This window comes from Octopus sinensis, linkage group LG1, assembly GCF_006345805.1.
Source record: "Octopus sinensis linkage group LG1, ASM634580v1, whole genome shotgun sequence".
NCBI lineage: Eukaryota > Metazoa > Mollusca > Cephalopoda > Octopoda > Octopodidae > Octopus > Octopus sinensis.
Window position 1 is genome coordinate 205,197,352 of NC_042997.1, and position 15,000 is coordinate 205,212,351.

At 34.8% G+C, this 15,000-nt stretch overlaps 2 protein-coding genes across 2 annotated transcripts in view; one reads left to right on the plus strand and one right to left on the minus strand.

Moving 5' to 3' along the window:
- Positions 1 to 8,984, minus strand: part of LOC115232382 — a 137,672-nt gene extending 128,688 nt beyond the window's left edge. The window contains exon 1 of the mRNA XM_036508777.1: positions 8,882 to 8,984. The gene's annotated coding sequence lies outside the window, so the exon portion shown is untranslated. The remainder of the gene's footprint in view (positions 1 to 8,881) is intronic.
- LOC115209402 overlaps positions 1 to 15,000 on the plus strand; it is a 215,593-nt gene that overhangs the window by 148,112 nt on the left and 52,481 nt on the right. The gene's annotated exons all lie outside the window — the stretch shown is intronic.

The following is a 15,000-nucleotide window of genomic DNA, read 5'->3' on the forward strand; positions in this document are numbered from 1 at the left end:
AAAGAAAATGATGGTTAACAATTGTCTTGAGCAATTTAGCATTTATGAATTCCTCTCCGTATTTTTCCTGGACTAAATTTGGACGGAACATTTTAGTGAATTTTATAGACTGAAATATTATTGACTGATACTGCTTTAGAAAGGCGTTCACAATTGCAATGCCATAAACGAAAAACATGGCAAGAAACCATATGTAACCTACACAATCGGGTTTAGCAAGTACTACAGTAGCTATGGTGAATATGTAGTTGCTTAAGATTTGAAAACTTACAAGAAATACGTAGATTGAACAAATCGCCCATGATATATAAAATGGCAACGATAGAAATGTTAAAGGTACAGCAACTATCTTGAAAATATAATTGGGACTCAGATAGAGTGGAAGATATAAACTTTGGAATACTTAATGGTAAAGTTAAAATCCAGTAAACAATTGGGATTCCGTAATAAACGAGGCACAGAAATAATTCACAGACGGAAAATATAGCAAATAAAATTGTGATCGCAATAAAAAACCAAGCAATAGGAATTTCCAGAAAATATTTCTGTTGTAGTAATATAACCAAATTTTCTTGATACGGTTAATCTAAGTATAAACTATTAAATGCCAGAATTTGGGTTTAAGCAGTAGAAATATTAGCTTTCATTATTGCATAGAGTAGATCATAATCCTGTTCTGTAGAAATTTAAGCTGCCATACTTCTCTAATAATCTGATATTTTGAATGAGAAACGTGAAAGTGGAACTTTGATGTAATGTATTATAAGCGATAGTCTCACTTAAACGACTGGGAAGAACGAAGAGAATACAGTTAAAAATACGTAGCCGATGAACCACAAAAAGGGACCCCCGAGGAAGCCACCTGTATTTTCATAACTTTCTGGAATTCCTAATATTAGGGCGCGATAGCCCAATGGTATGCGGTCTTGTATAAATATTTTTGTTGTTTCATATAAAAAGAAGTAATACATCAAAAGATCCAGGAGAATTACTAAAGGAAAAAACATAATGCAAAAGAATCTTCTTAGTCTTGAGGCAAAGAAAGAAGAATAATGGAAACAAATAAGCAAGACAGAAAATGAGAGAACTGTAAATACTATTTTTTCCATTGATCCATTCTGATTCGTATGGCATTGTGTTTCGATAGTAATATGAAGGTAATTGGCTTTTGAAACAAAAACTAATAAGCAATGGGAAAAATATCCACAAAACTGTTCCAACAATATTTTCATAATTGATAAACATACTATTTTCAATATTATTTCCTAAACAAATAGATTTGGGGTGATAAAGATTACTTTCGTTTTTATAGAGTTTACAGCAATAGTTCTTCACTATCTCCGATTTATACCAATTCTTCTGCAAGCTTCATATGCGTGAGGGCTGGTTCTTCTTCATGTCTTGAGACAAATTTACAAAAAAAACACATGTATCCTGATTTTCCCATTTGCAATTTATCGATAAATACGAGTTTCTTCTTTTCCTTGAAAATCAAATATATTATATCGCGTCTGTGAATATTTTGTTTTCTACATTTTATATCGATATTAATTCTTGGATAAGCAATATAGACATCTAACAAATTCAAAGAGTAAATTGAAAAATCATAGTAGAAATTTTTATATGCTATTAAACCGTCTGGTTCATCTGGGATCCAGGTAAAGTGTCTCGCGTTTGCAAAATAATCCAATGGTACAGGATTAAGAAGGTCATCAAGTGTCTTGTTTGATAAATGGAATTCAAAATTGAAAACCTTTTTTTCCAATTTTACTAAACGAGATAAAATCTCACTGACATTGGGAGGGATTTTAATTTGGCAATCATTGTCGAGTTCCTTCGCTTCGATGTTTAGTGATGTCAGTGTGATAATAAGAATGATTGAAACAATAAGAGAACTGGTTGCTGTTGTTGTCGTCTGCATGGCAGCCATATTTAATTATCTGTAATAATAACAGAAAAGAACATAAGATAATGAAGATTCGTTTTAGGTTCATTATTCCATAGATATTTCAAACAGAAAATATTCATTATAAACCTGAAAGTAAACTTTTTGCTTTTTTTTTTAGTATTAAATATAAATATTAATGTCCGGACAGGTGGTGTACAAAGCAAACACATGTATTAGTATAACGGTCAGGAATAGAAAAAGATTTGTACGTTTCGAGCCTACGCTCTTCTACAGGAAGGGACATAGAAATAACAAGGAGAGAAAAAATGTGTGTAGTGGCTAACGATATATATACAAATATATATATATATATATATATATATATATATATATGTGTGTGTGTGTGTGTGTGTGTGTGTGTGTGTGTGTGTGTGTGTGTAAGTATATATTTGAATAAAGTGGGAAAACGAATTTCCAAATCGACCAGGTACACACCCTTTAACATTATATGCATTTTAATCTGGAGAATATATACCGTGTATTCAACATCACCATATCGTGCAGTGGCGTCATGATTATAATATATTTATATATATATATTTATATAGAAATATACAAAATATATAATAATATAAATTAATAATAGTTCAGTTATTGGGATTTCAATCAATAAGATTTGTGGGTATTCCATTTGAAATAATGCAAAAATAACATAACGTGTATTTATGTCGGAGCCTATCTCTGTCACGAATGGGGTAAAACATGATGATATACATTAAACACATCAGCGAATCTTGATGATGAAGTGTCACTACGCATTCAGAAACTCAGTTTTGCTTTCGGCAAATTAGAAGACCGCCTATGGTCTAGACATGCGACAAAGATTAAGGTATACAATACATGTATATTCACCTCTTTGTTGAATGCTTGCGAAACCTGGACTGTGTATCGTAAGCACTTAAAACTTATGGAACGTTTTCATCAACAATGTCTGAGAAGGATTTTGAGGATCATCTGGAAAATGTTTGTGAGTGACGATGAAGAGGCTTGAAAGAGGGAAATGCTTCGGTATTGAAGCTTTGCTATTGCAGTACAGATTGAGATGGAATGACACTTAGTGAGAATGACAACCAACAGAATGCCTAAAACAGCTTTTTACGGAGAATTGGTGACAGGTAAGCGTCCGTCCCACAACCAAAGACGTGGTACAGAGATTGTCTGAAGTCAGGATTGAATAAGATAAACGTTCCAATTGACAACTGTGAAGATTTAGCGCATTGCCAAGAAAAATGGAAAAAAATTTCGTATGAAGGCAAAAATGAATTTGAAAGAAAGAGAATGGAGCATGGCAAGATCAAAAGAAAGATGAAACAAAGTGACAGGAATGATATTCAACAAATATTGATGAACGTGGTCATCATACATGGGATGAATGTGGAAAGATTTGCCTTAGTAAGGCTGGGTTAAAGAGCCACATGAAATCCCACATGGAACAACCGCGCATTGATTATAGATGGACAAAAGATTTCGAATGCAACCTCTGTCATAAAGTATGCAGATTGAAAAGTGGCTTGAAGAGGCACAGTAAACTTCATGGAGCTGTAAACTATACAATTACCAAGTTTTCTTGCGCTAATTGTTAAAAAGCATGCAAGTCTTTGGCAGGCCTCAAAGATCACATTCGTGCCGCTCATTGATGATATTCTAGGGCATAATTAAGTCAAGATATGGCTCTACTTGAAATCGAGTCGGCTACTATCATATATGTAAGTATGTGTGTGCGTGTGAGTATGTGTGTGTTGTGTGTGTGTGTGTGTGTCTGGCTGTGTGTGTCTGGCTGTGTGTTAAGAAGCTTGCTTCCCAACAACATGGTTCCAGATTCAGTCCCACTTCGTGGCACCATGGGCAAGTATCTTCTACTATAGCCTCGGGCCGACCAAAGTCTTCTGAGTGGATTTGGTAGACGGAAACAGAAAGAAGCCCGTCGAATATATATATGTATTATATATACATATATATATATATATATATATATATATATATATATATTATATATATATAATATATATATATATAATATATATTGGTAAAACGGAAGATAACAAAAGAAAGAAAGAGACCTCAATATTATGTAAATAGAGGAAATTTATCTATACAATAATATGTTACATTACTCAATAGTCAAGATAAAACTCTGAGTTTCAGATGCCGAAGTGGAAATCCACAACACCATCTCTTCGGTTATCTGGCTATTTGAAAACGCTATGAAAAAAAATACCGTTATACAAAGGGAAATTACTGTGTTATAACTCTGCTTGCCTGCGTACTTATACATCGCTCGCTCGCATTTTTCGTCATAAAATTATATAAAAATACATAAAAAATATATAAAATCTTCTTGGGACATAACATAGAAAGCATTTTCTATCTGTTTTCTTTAGGGGACCAAAACGTAACAGAAATTTAGTCCCATGTGTGCATGATCCGAAAAGTTCTGTCCTTGTGTTTAGACATGTAGTAGGGTCTAAGCTGCTTTTCCAGATAAGCCATCTCTCCATGTCGCATAGACCGCACCTTCCGCTGCCGTTGGTATAGGGCTTACATCTGGCCAAAATCTTCCAATGTATGTTATAATCGACACCTTTATCTCTTAAAGACCAAATATGATTAGATAATTGTGTCGCTTTTCTTTTGTTTCAGTGCCTAAAGCTCAAAGTGTGGTTATTGAAGCTGGCCTTGAAGTTACCCTCTGTAAGGCCCACGTATTTCTTCGACGAAACGGTGTCTTTAGTGGTTATAGAGTTTACGGTAGCTTCATATATGATGGTCTTGGACATGCAAGCTCCATTTAGCGGGCACAATTCTTTATTCCTGCATGAACAGCTGTTTTCTTGTTGTGTTTTTTGTATGTTATGTTTGATTATGTTTTTAAAATTGGTAGTGGAACTAAAACTAATTTTTAAATTGTGTCTATTGAAGAGTTTCCTATAAGTATGGTTAACTAGAAAATGTCTATCTATCAGTGCTAGGAAATATTTACCTATATTGAAGGCCACCTCGGGTGAGTAAGGGAGCGTAAACCAGATGACCTTCCTATTTCTATTATTCCTTTTCCTTACTGTTGGGCTAGTAATGGGTGTATATTTTATTTTTTCGCTAAAACCACTATCTTTTAAAGCCTTATTATAAACTGGGGCAACGCTATTGAAGATGTCCTTATCAGAGGAGAGGCTAGAAATCCTCTTACTAATATTTTAAACTAAATTTTTGAAAACTATAGGGGGATGGCATGAACCTACATTAATATAACTTAGTCTATCATTGGGCTTCCTATAAGGCTTATAAATATTCTTATTAAGATCTAAGGAAACGTTTTTGGTCCCCTAAAGAAAACAGATAGAACATGCTTTCTATGTTATGTCCCAAGAAGATTTTATATATTTTTTATGTATTTTTATATAATTTTTATGACGAAAAATGCGAACGATGTATAAGTACGCATGCAAGCAGAGTTATAACACAGTAATTTCCCTTTGTATAACGGTATTTTTTCATAGCGTTTTCAAATAGCCAGATAACCGAAGAGATGGTGTTGTGGATTTCCACTTCGGCATCTGAAACTCAGAGTTTTATCTTGACTATTGAGTAATGTAACATATTATTGTATATATATATATATATATATATATATATATATATATATATTATATATATATATATTATATATATATATATAATATATATATCCTAATATAATATGAGCGTAGTGTTTTGTATATTTGTCCAGAATCACGTCGGACGCGGAGGAGGAGAGAAAATAGTAATTCAGTGAAGGAGAAGTAGTGAGAGTAATAGCTCTGACTGAGAGGGAGTGAGAGAAAGTAATAGCAATGAGAGAAAGGAAGGAATGATTGTTGAATAAGGAAGGAAGGGGTGAAAAAAAATTAGCCTTCATCTCTGTATGAATATGTGTATGTGTGTGTGTGTGTTTGTGTGTGTACAAAGGGAGTTTGTATGTGTGATTATTATGTACCTTATTTGTATATAAAATACTACAATTAGCCATCATTATGGACGGCATGTGGTCATCCAGTACATATATATATATATATATATATATATATATATATATACTAGCAGTATCGCCCGGCGTTGCTCGGGTTTGTTTCGACCCTTTAGAATTGGAATTTTTGAAAAGTAAAAATTTTTTCATTATGTAGCTTGTTATTCTCTTTAAGTGAACATTTTTCTGGTTGAAATACACCGACAAATGGCGACACAGCAGTCAAAAAGACATAAAAAATCGGTATTTTCATTGAAAAAAAGCACCTTTTTGATGTAAATAATTTTTGGTGTTAACATGGTCCGATTTGAATTTTATCTTCTACGGAAGGTAGAGCAAGCCTTCTTCTATCATACTCTCAATTTTGGTCAACTTACGCCGCAGGGTCTCGGAGGAGATAGTGTTAGTTGAAGGCTGCCAAACCTGCCACACACAGACAACTTCAGCTTATATATATATATATATATATATATATATATATATATATATATATATATATATATATATATTATATATATATATATAATATATATATACATATGGAAAGAAGAGGTGTATTTCTTGCAGGAAGCAATAGAAGAGAAGATGTTTGCGAAAAGGCACCAGAATTTGAAAAACTTGTAATTGTTTTTAAATAAATTTATTTATTTAAAATTTATTTATTTATTCCAAACTAGTTTCAGCAATATTTTGTTTATCTCTCTCTATATAAACGGCAGTTTGTCTGTGCGTTTTCTGTGTGTCTGTTTGCTTGTACCCTCACCCTGACCACGGCTTTCAACCGATTCTGATGAAACTTGACACACACATAGCCCAATGTCATAATTCAAAACTAACGCAGCGAAAATTTTGAAAAGTTCCCCCAGTTCTGAAAAAAATCGATAAATTCGACATGGGGTCGAGAATCAGAAACACAAACCGCAAACTGTCTAGGGGACGCAACTCCGCCTTTTTTAACTAAAAAAAAATTTACCATCATTTTTTTCCATTTTTTTGCTATTTTTTGGCTATAACTCTCTAAAAATGCTTTATAGTTATTTCCCTTACAAACCTGAGCAACGCCGGGCGATACTGCTAGTCAATGATACAAATGTATAGAAAACAAAGCGATTTTAACAGGGTTTAAAATTACGAAGCAGAGAACGATGTTTAAATGATTAAATGTTGACAAAATTCAATGTCAGGGGTAAATAATATCAAAAATGAATGGTGCGCGCACACGCACATATACATTAATAATTTAGGGTGCTTAGGCTGCGAGCTGGCAGAAACGTTAGCACGCCGGACGAAATGCTTTGCGGTATTTCGTCCACCGTTACGTTTCTGAGTTCAAATTCCGGCGAGGTCGACTTTGCCTTCCGTCCTTTCGGGGTCGATAAATTAAGTACCAGTTACGCACTGGGGTCGATGTAATCGACTTAATCCGTCTGTCTGTCCTTGTTTGTCTCCTCTGTGTTTAGCTCCTAGTGTGTTGTAAAAAAATAGGTACTTCGTCTGCCGTTACGTTCTGAGTTCAAATTCCGCTGAGGTCGACTTCACATTTCATTCTTTCAGGGTCTATGAATTAAGTACCAGTTGCATGGTGGGGTCAATCTAATCCACTGGCCGCCTCCCCCAAACTTTCGGTCCTTGTGCCTAGAGTAGAAAAGAATAATTAAGAGTGCCAAGAGCAATACGACTACAACCAAAAAATTTCTCTGACAAATATTAATTGAAATCGGGGTAATGAGTCGCCGTCCCAATAACGAAATAATTGTTTTGTGGTTATAGTTATCTTCTGACTGCCATTTCTAGCGTGCTGGTGATACTTGTAGCATTCTTAATTATTAATTATGGTATTAATTATGGTATTTTCTTACGCCTGGTATGTCACTTGAGATGACCATTCCTTTTATTCTTGTCTCTTTTTCGTATCATCTGTCTCGATGTTTTGCGTCCTTGTCCCACTTTTTGTATTCCTTTATATACATACATACATACATACATATATACATACATGCATGCATATATATATACATATATACATACATACATACACACATACATACATATATATGTTATATATACACATATACACTTATATGCATATATAATAATAATAATAATAATAATAATAATAATAATAATAATAATAATAATAATAATAATAATAATAATAATAATAATAATATAATTGAGGGAATATTATTCCTAACTTACAGGGAAAAACTCAATTTAGAAATACTAAATCAAATTTCACAAAATATAATATATATATAATATATATATATATAATATATATATATATATATATATATATATATATATATATATATATATATATTATATATAGATTAGAAAACAAAACACCTCTTATCAATTCAAAATACAAAATTAACAATTAAATTACATCATCTAGAAAATTACATTTATTATATGTATTTTTCGAGTTGGTGTAATTTAATTGTTCATTTTTAATTGATAAAAGGTGATTTTGTTTCAAATTATATATATATATAATATATATATATATATAATTAATCAATATAGGGTGGCAAAAAAATTTTGTAGAATTTTTTTGCCACCAGCGGCCTAGTGGGAAAAAAATTAATAGTCATAGACCATTTTTAAGTTCAACATCAACAATCAAGGAACGGCCATAATAGGCCATTCACCCACTAGAAATAACAGCCAAAGCTTCAACCGCAATAAAAGACTTTTATTTGCGGTTGAAGCTTTGGCTGTTATTTCTAGTGGGTGAATGGCCTATTATGGCCGTTCCTTGATTGTTGATATATATATATATATATATATATATATATATATATATAGAGAGAGAGAGAGAGAGAGAGAGAGAGAGAGAGAGAGAGAGACAGACAGACAGACAGACAGACAGGGTGCTAATGAAGCGGAGAGTGAAAGCAATGGATAGTGCGAAAAGGTAATTTTACCTTGAAATATTCAGATTAGTAGATTTATAAAATGTAACACTCTGCGCAGTTGAACCGGGATCGACATAAGCTTTTATATGATGAAAAGTTACATTGGACACTGACTTTCGTATATGTGAGAAGCAGGAATCAGAATGTGAAATGAAGCAGGAATCAGAATGTTTTGGGACAAGGATGCTTATCGTTAACTAATTATTATTATTATTATTATGATTATTATTAATAATTACTTGTATTATTAAGGCGGCGAGCTAGCAGAATCGTTAGCATGCCGGGCAAAGTGCTTAGCGTTATTTCATCTACTGTTACGTTCTGAGTTCACATTCCACCGAGGTTGACTTTGCCTTTCATCCTTTCGGGCATGATAAAATTAGTACCAGTTACGCACTGGTACTAATTTGAAGCCTTGTACTTCCAGTAGAAAGGATTATTATTAATTTTCTGTATTTAGAAATATTTTGTATCCATTTAACCCAAATTTTTATCTTGTATCCTATATAAGTTCCAGTTTTCGTAATTTCCTAATTGATGCATTCCCATGATTGCTGATGTAATTAAAATGATTAAAGTGTTGACTGATGTTGCTATTTCTGATAATCGCATAATTATTTCTAGTAAATCGTGTAATATTTGCTGACATAATTATGCGAAAATATAACCTCACCTAAAGCCGAATTTGCAGTTGTAAACAAATTGATGTCCGTGTGTTATAAATAAATATACCTAAAATTTACTTTTATAAATTTCATAATACAGCCGAATGAATACTACTGCAATAACATCGAGAGGAATTTACGTAATATATATGAGGTCACTATGTGTATGGTCATTTGTGATTCACTTACTTTAGGATTCCAGGAATTAAGGCTACAAATTTGTTTGCTCCCTATTGGTATTATCATTATTATTTGCTCATTGTCACAGGTTTTGTTGGAGTCTTGCATGCGTAGCGGCCTTATTACCTGCAACCTACGCTACCATGCTATTCGTTCTTTTCAGCTAATAATTTTCCTGATTATTCTGGTCATGCCAAGGAGGCAAACGTTTTGTAACAGTTCTACTGGACACTCTATTCCAATTTCCTTTATATTCATCTTCATGCCTTCTGATGCTGTTCCCAAGGAACCAACAATAATTGGCATTATCTTCACCATCTTCATTTTTGAAGACATGATTGTATCTATCTATCTATTTATCTATCTATCTATCTATCTATCTATCTATCTATCTATCTATCTATCTATCTATCTATCTATCTATCTATCTATCTATCTATGTGTGGTCGCCGTTTGTGAGGCACGCATTCCCGCAACTCGTCTCCATGACCGAACTACAGTCGTGGATCAAAAAGAGGCCGAGGAAGGGCGAATGGCACCGCGAGTGTCGCGTTGCTCTCAAGCAACTCTGCCGTCCCGGGTCGACCTTGAGTGACTTCAACACAACCAAAGCATTCTATAGGGGATTAGTGGAGGGGAGGTACGACGACGAGCTCGGGGCAAACCTGGGCGTCGACGAGGAATACCTGACCCGCCTGTTTCAAACGACTTTCGGCCCGGACCTATGGACAACTTCCAGAGATCCCTGGCCTGGCGGTGCTACCGAGAAGCGCTACCCGTTCGGGATAAGCTCTATAGGCATGGCTCGAGAAACACGGGGCCGACCTGCCCGAGATGCGGGCAGAGCGACGAAACCGCTCTGCACGCAATCGTGCAGTGTCCAGCAATTTCCGACCTGTGGGCTTATGTCGAACGACTGCTGTCACGTGTGGGACGTGTCGGTTTATCAGCCGAGTCTATCGTTAATATCGTCACGCCTCCTTCCTTCAAACGGGAAGGAAGAGCTATTTTTATCATACTTGTGGCTATGGCGAAAGAATGTATCTGGTGGACGCGCCTGAAAGGATTAGAGACAAACACTTTCCTCTCTGGTCAATCTCTCATCAACTTCTTCAAGTATCACTTGAAGAGGAAAGTGAGAGTAGAGAGGCAAGTTTTGTCTAGTGAATGTTTTAAAAAATGATGGGTGAATGTAGCAAGGATGGCACGTATGAATGACGAAGCCACCTTGACTATGATTCTATGAACCATAAAAATTAATACAGAGAGTTGCTTATTTGCAAAAAAAAAAAAAAAAGAAATATAACATGTGACTTCATTGACCGAGGTTACCGTGGTCTTTTCCGTAGGCTTTTCTTTCCACGGGTAAACATCACCTGTCCTCCCCTTTACACTTCATATTGACATTTCTGTGATAACGATCCCTATTGATAATTTTTTCCTCTCCCCCCCTTTTTTTAACCCCCCCTCTTTTTGTCCTCTTTCTCTCCTTTTACGATCCCTTTTGATCGAAACTCCCCCCTCCTTTTTTTTTTTAACCTTCAAAAGAAAAGCTCTACCTTGTAATTTGTTCTATCTGTGTGCAGCCCTGTGTGGCTAATAAAGAAACATATATCTATCTATCTATCTATCTATCTATCTATCTATCTATCTATCTATCTCTATCTATCTATCTATCTATCTATCTATCTATCTATCTGTCTATCTATCTATCTATCTATCTATCTATCTATCTATCTATCTATCTGTCTATCTTTTCGCCTTCCTTCTTGACTATTCGTGACTACAGCATATGTGGAGCACCTTGTCTACCACCACTAGGTCCCGGTGTATTATGCAGTAGTGTCTGATCTGTTTCGATTGGGAAATCTCAAAGGATTTTGCTAGTCTCCGTCTCCGCGACTTCTAGTGGTTTGTGGTCAAATCTTAAGCATTCCTTCTCTGTCGCAGATTCGGCACAGCAGAGACACTTGTTCATTCCTAAGGTTGACCCTCCAGTTCGTGGCCAAAGCTTGGTCTTGTGCTGCCGGTCTCTTTTTTTAGGGTTCCTTTCATCAACCAATCCCACCTCCCTTTCCCAGCAACTTCTGTTCTGGCTACATGGAATTGATTGTGTAGTCCCTTCTTGCGTAATTCTTCCTCATGTCCCTTTTTGTACTTCTTCCTTTGTTTTCACATTTCTCACTGCCATCAATACTCAGTCGTTCCTAACTGTCGCTATGAAGGTTTCCGTACTTTGGGCTTAATATCTCATTAAGCTCTCGCGTTCGATACGTACGCAGATATTTTATTGTCCTCTGTTGCATTTTTGTTCATTTTTATATTTATATATACAATATATTTCTTTACCAGATCGAATTGTCTCAAGTGTAACTGCCCGAAACAGTAAGGACATCTGGTAACTTGACTGAGGAAGAAGGCCACGGATGCCCCGTCTTTTCCCCCCTGTCCTTCTGATTGTTGTTTCTCCTGTCCGTCTTTGTATCGTCTCTCTGTCCGAATGTTTTATTGTCCTCCTTTGCATTTTTCTTCCATCATATATATATATATATATATTAATGTAAGATCCAGTTATCGTGGCATAGGAAGAAAGTTAGGTTCAAACAATCAGTAGTAAATATAAAAAAAGCGAATTTCAGGGTCAATAGATGTTTATTGAAACAGAAGATCGCCGATTTTTCTCGTATTTTATATTTCACGGTAGGCGACCAGTGTTGCCGGGTGTCCCAATAAGGATCAAATGCTTACTGAATGGAGTAGATATCTGGATCTTATATACTACATTCTCTCTGTCATTCTCTCTCTCTCTCTCTCTCTCTCTCTATATATATATATATATATATACTTTATTTTAAGCAGCAGAAAATTCAACAAAATCTGTTACTCTGAGTTTCTCGTTGCCGTTCATCAGACAGTTTTTGCTAGAATGGAACTTATATATTAATTCAATCTATACTCTTACAAACGCTACACCTTTAAAAAGAAATGGACTTGTTTGATTGGCCCTTTAGAAAAAACGGTCAATTTTCGAGCGATAAAAAAGGTCAAAAATATATGTATATATATATAAAAAACTATAAAAATTATAAAAATTATAAAATCCGAGGAAAAAACCGAGGAAAAAACCTATTGCCGTTAATGAAGACAGTACAAATTAATGCATAGAAATTAAACCTGTTATAAATACTGCAATACATATTTATATTAAAATCCACATATATATATCAACATACACAAAAGGATGCGCGTAAACGCCATACATACATATACAGACGTATGAATATGAATCTAAATATATACACATAAAAGCATGTGTACATATATTCACGCAAACCGTCTCGCACGCAAGCTAAAATTCATCTATGTAGCAATTCTCATATACTGAGCAAGGAGGGGGAACGAAAGAAAGGGAAAGAGAGAAAAAGGAACGAAAGAGGGGGGGGGGAAATTGTAGCGATGTTATTGGCATCTATAGAGCCAGTATACATACACAAGTTTGAATTGATACATATACATACCGTCGTGTGTATGCGTGCTTAAGCACAAGCATACTTTCACTTACACATACACAGATACGCATGCTTACAAATACATATGCTTTGCTATACATATACTTATAAAACATTCTAATTTTGACAACATTGCTTTTTTTTAAAAAAAACATTGCTTTTAAAAAATGGGTGCATTAATAAAAATATATACGAAAGACATATAAAATAAAATATAACATCCTATTTTGGGTCATTTAAATAATCAAGGTAATATAAATAATCAAGGTAATCCTATGCAATACAATAACATGAAAACAAAGTTTGTAGGTTTTTCCTAATATATATGTAGAAACAATAAGACTTTGCTATAGATCCGTCGTAGCGCTTAAGAGTCAAAATCAAAATCAAAAATCAAAATACAAAATATATACTCTATCCATATGGTATATTTATATTCGACATTTTAAATTTAGCCGCGTGCCTACATAAGTTCATTAACTCACTTCTTTGATTCAAAGAATTATTGTCTTTGAATAAGATGTGCATTTTCTCTAATAAGCAAAGCTTGCACTTGAAATATATTTGTAAGCTCCATGCCTGTATGGTGCCGCCCTGTCCAGAATTCTCCATGTCACGTTGAAAGGTGGGGCTTCCTTTTCTTTTAGTTCCCAGACATATTTTGCTAGGCTGGTTTTCTTCCTATTCTCTGGGTATTTAAAAGAATTCTTATGAGAATAAAATCTTGTTTTAAATGAATTTTCTGAAGCCCCTGTGTATGTCTTGTATTCCGATGAGCCTTCCACTTGCACCTTGGCTCTATATAAACTACTCCTTTCACTAGACATTTCCCTTCTAACGGACAGGAGCTTTCGTTTTTGAAATTACATTTCTTAATGGGCTCGGCACCATGTCTAATCTCAATTAGCTTCCTATTATGTTGGCTAATGTAAGAGGCGAAATTCTGCAACAAGAATAGCTAACCTTCAGGGTTCTTCTATTAAATATTCTGTAGAATTTATGACCCTGCTTAAAATGCTTAGAGACTAATCTCAAAAATTCCTTACCTATATTAGTCTTTACGGCCAAATTGAAAGCCGGGTTGAACCACAAAACTTTCCTGGTCCTAGTTCTTCGTGCAGCATTATTATTAGCATTAAGCTGGTTGAACTGGATCTTCCCCGAGAATCCACTATTCTTTAATGCGCTATCGTAATAAAGTGCAGCATTATGGAATGCTGCCTCGTCCGAAGAAATTGAAGATATTCTTCTACCTACATTGCTGACTAAGTTGCTAAGGATAACTGGTGGATGGTTCGAATCTTTGCTAATATACGATAGCTTTTCATTGGGCTTACGGAAAGGTTTAAATCTATCCGATCTTACATTAAAATTTACGTCTAAAAAATCTACACTATTCAGGTTAGTATCTATCGTAATCCGTAAGCCCATCCTTTGAAAGAAAGCTATAAGGTCCTTCCTAAGTCTATCTGATTCATGGCCGTTTAGATTATGCGTGGCTATAAGGCCGTCATCCCTATATAGACCTGCATCTATAAATGGGAATTCTATTTTTAGATTATGGAGAATAAAGGCTCCTATGAGCATACATAATTCAGCCCCGTCGTATGCCCCCATCGGTACATCGAAAAGAGAATCCTCAGTCTTCTTAATCCAGGTGGAATCCTCGAAAAACAGAAGCGATTTCCTCGCATGCATAATAATTTCAATTTCCGAGCTATCGATGTTGACATACTGCTTGGCGAAGTCCAATGCCCTTAGGAGCAACGTCCTA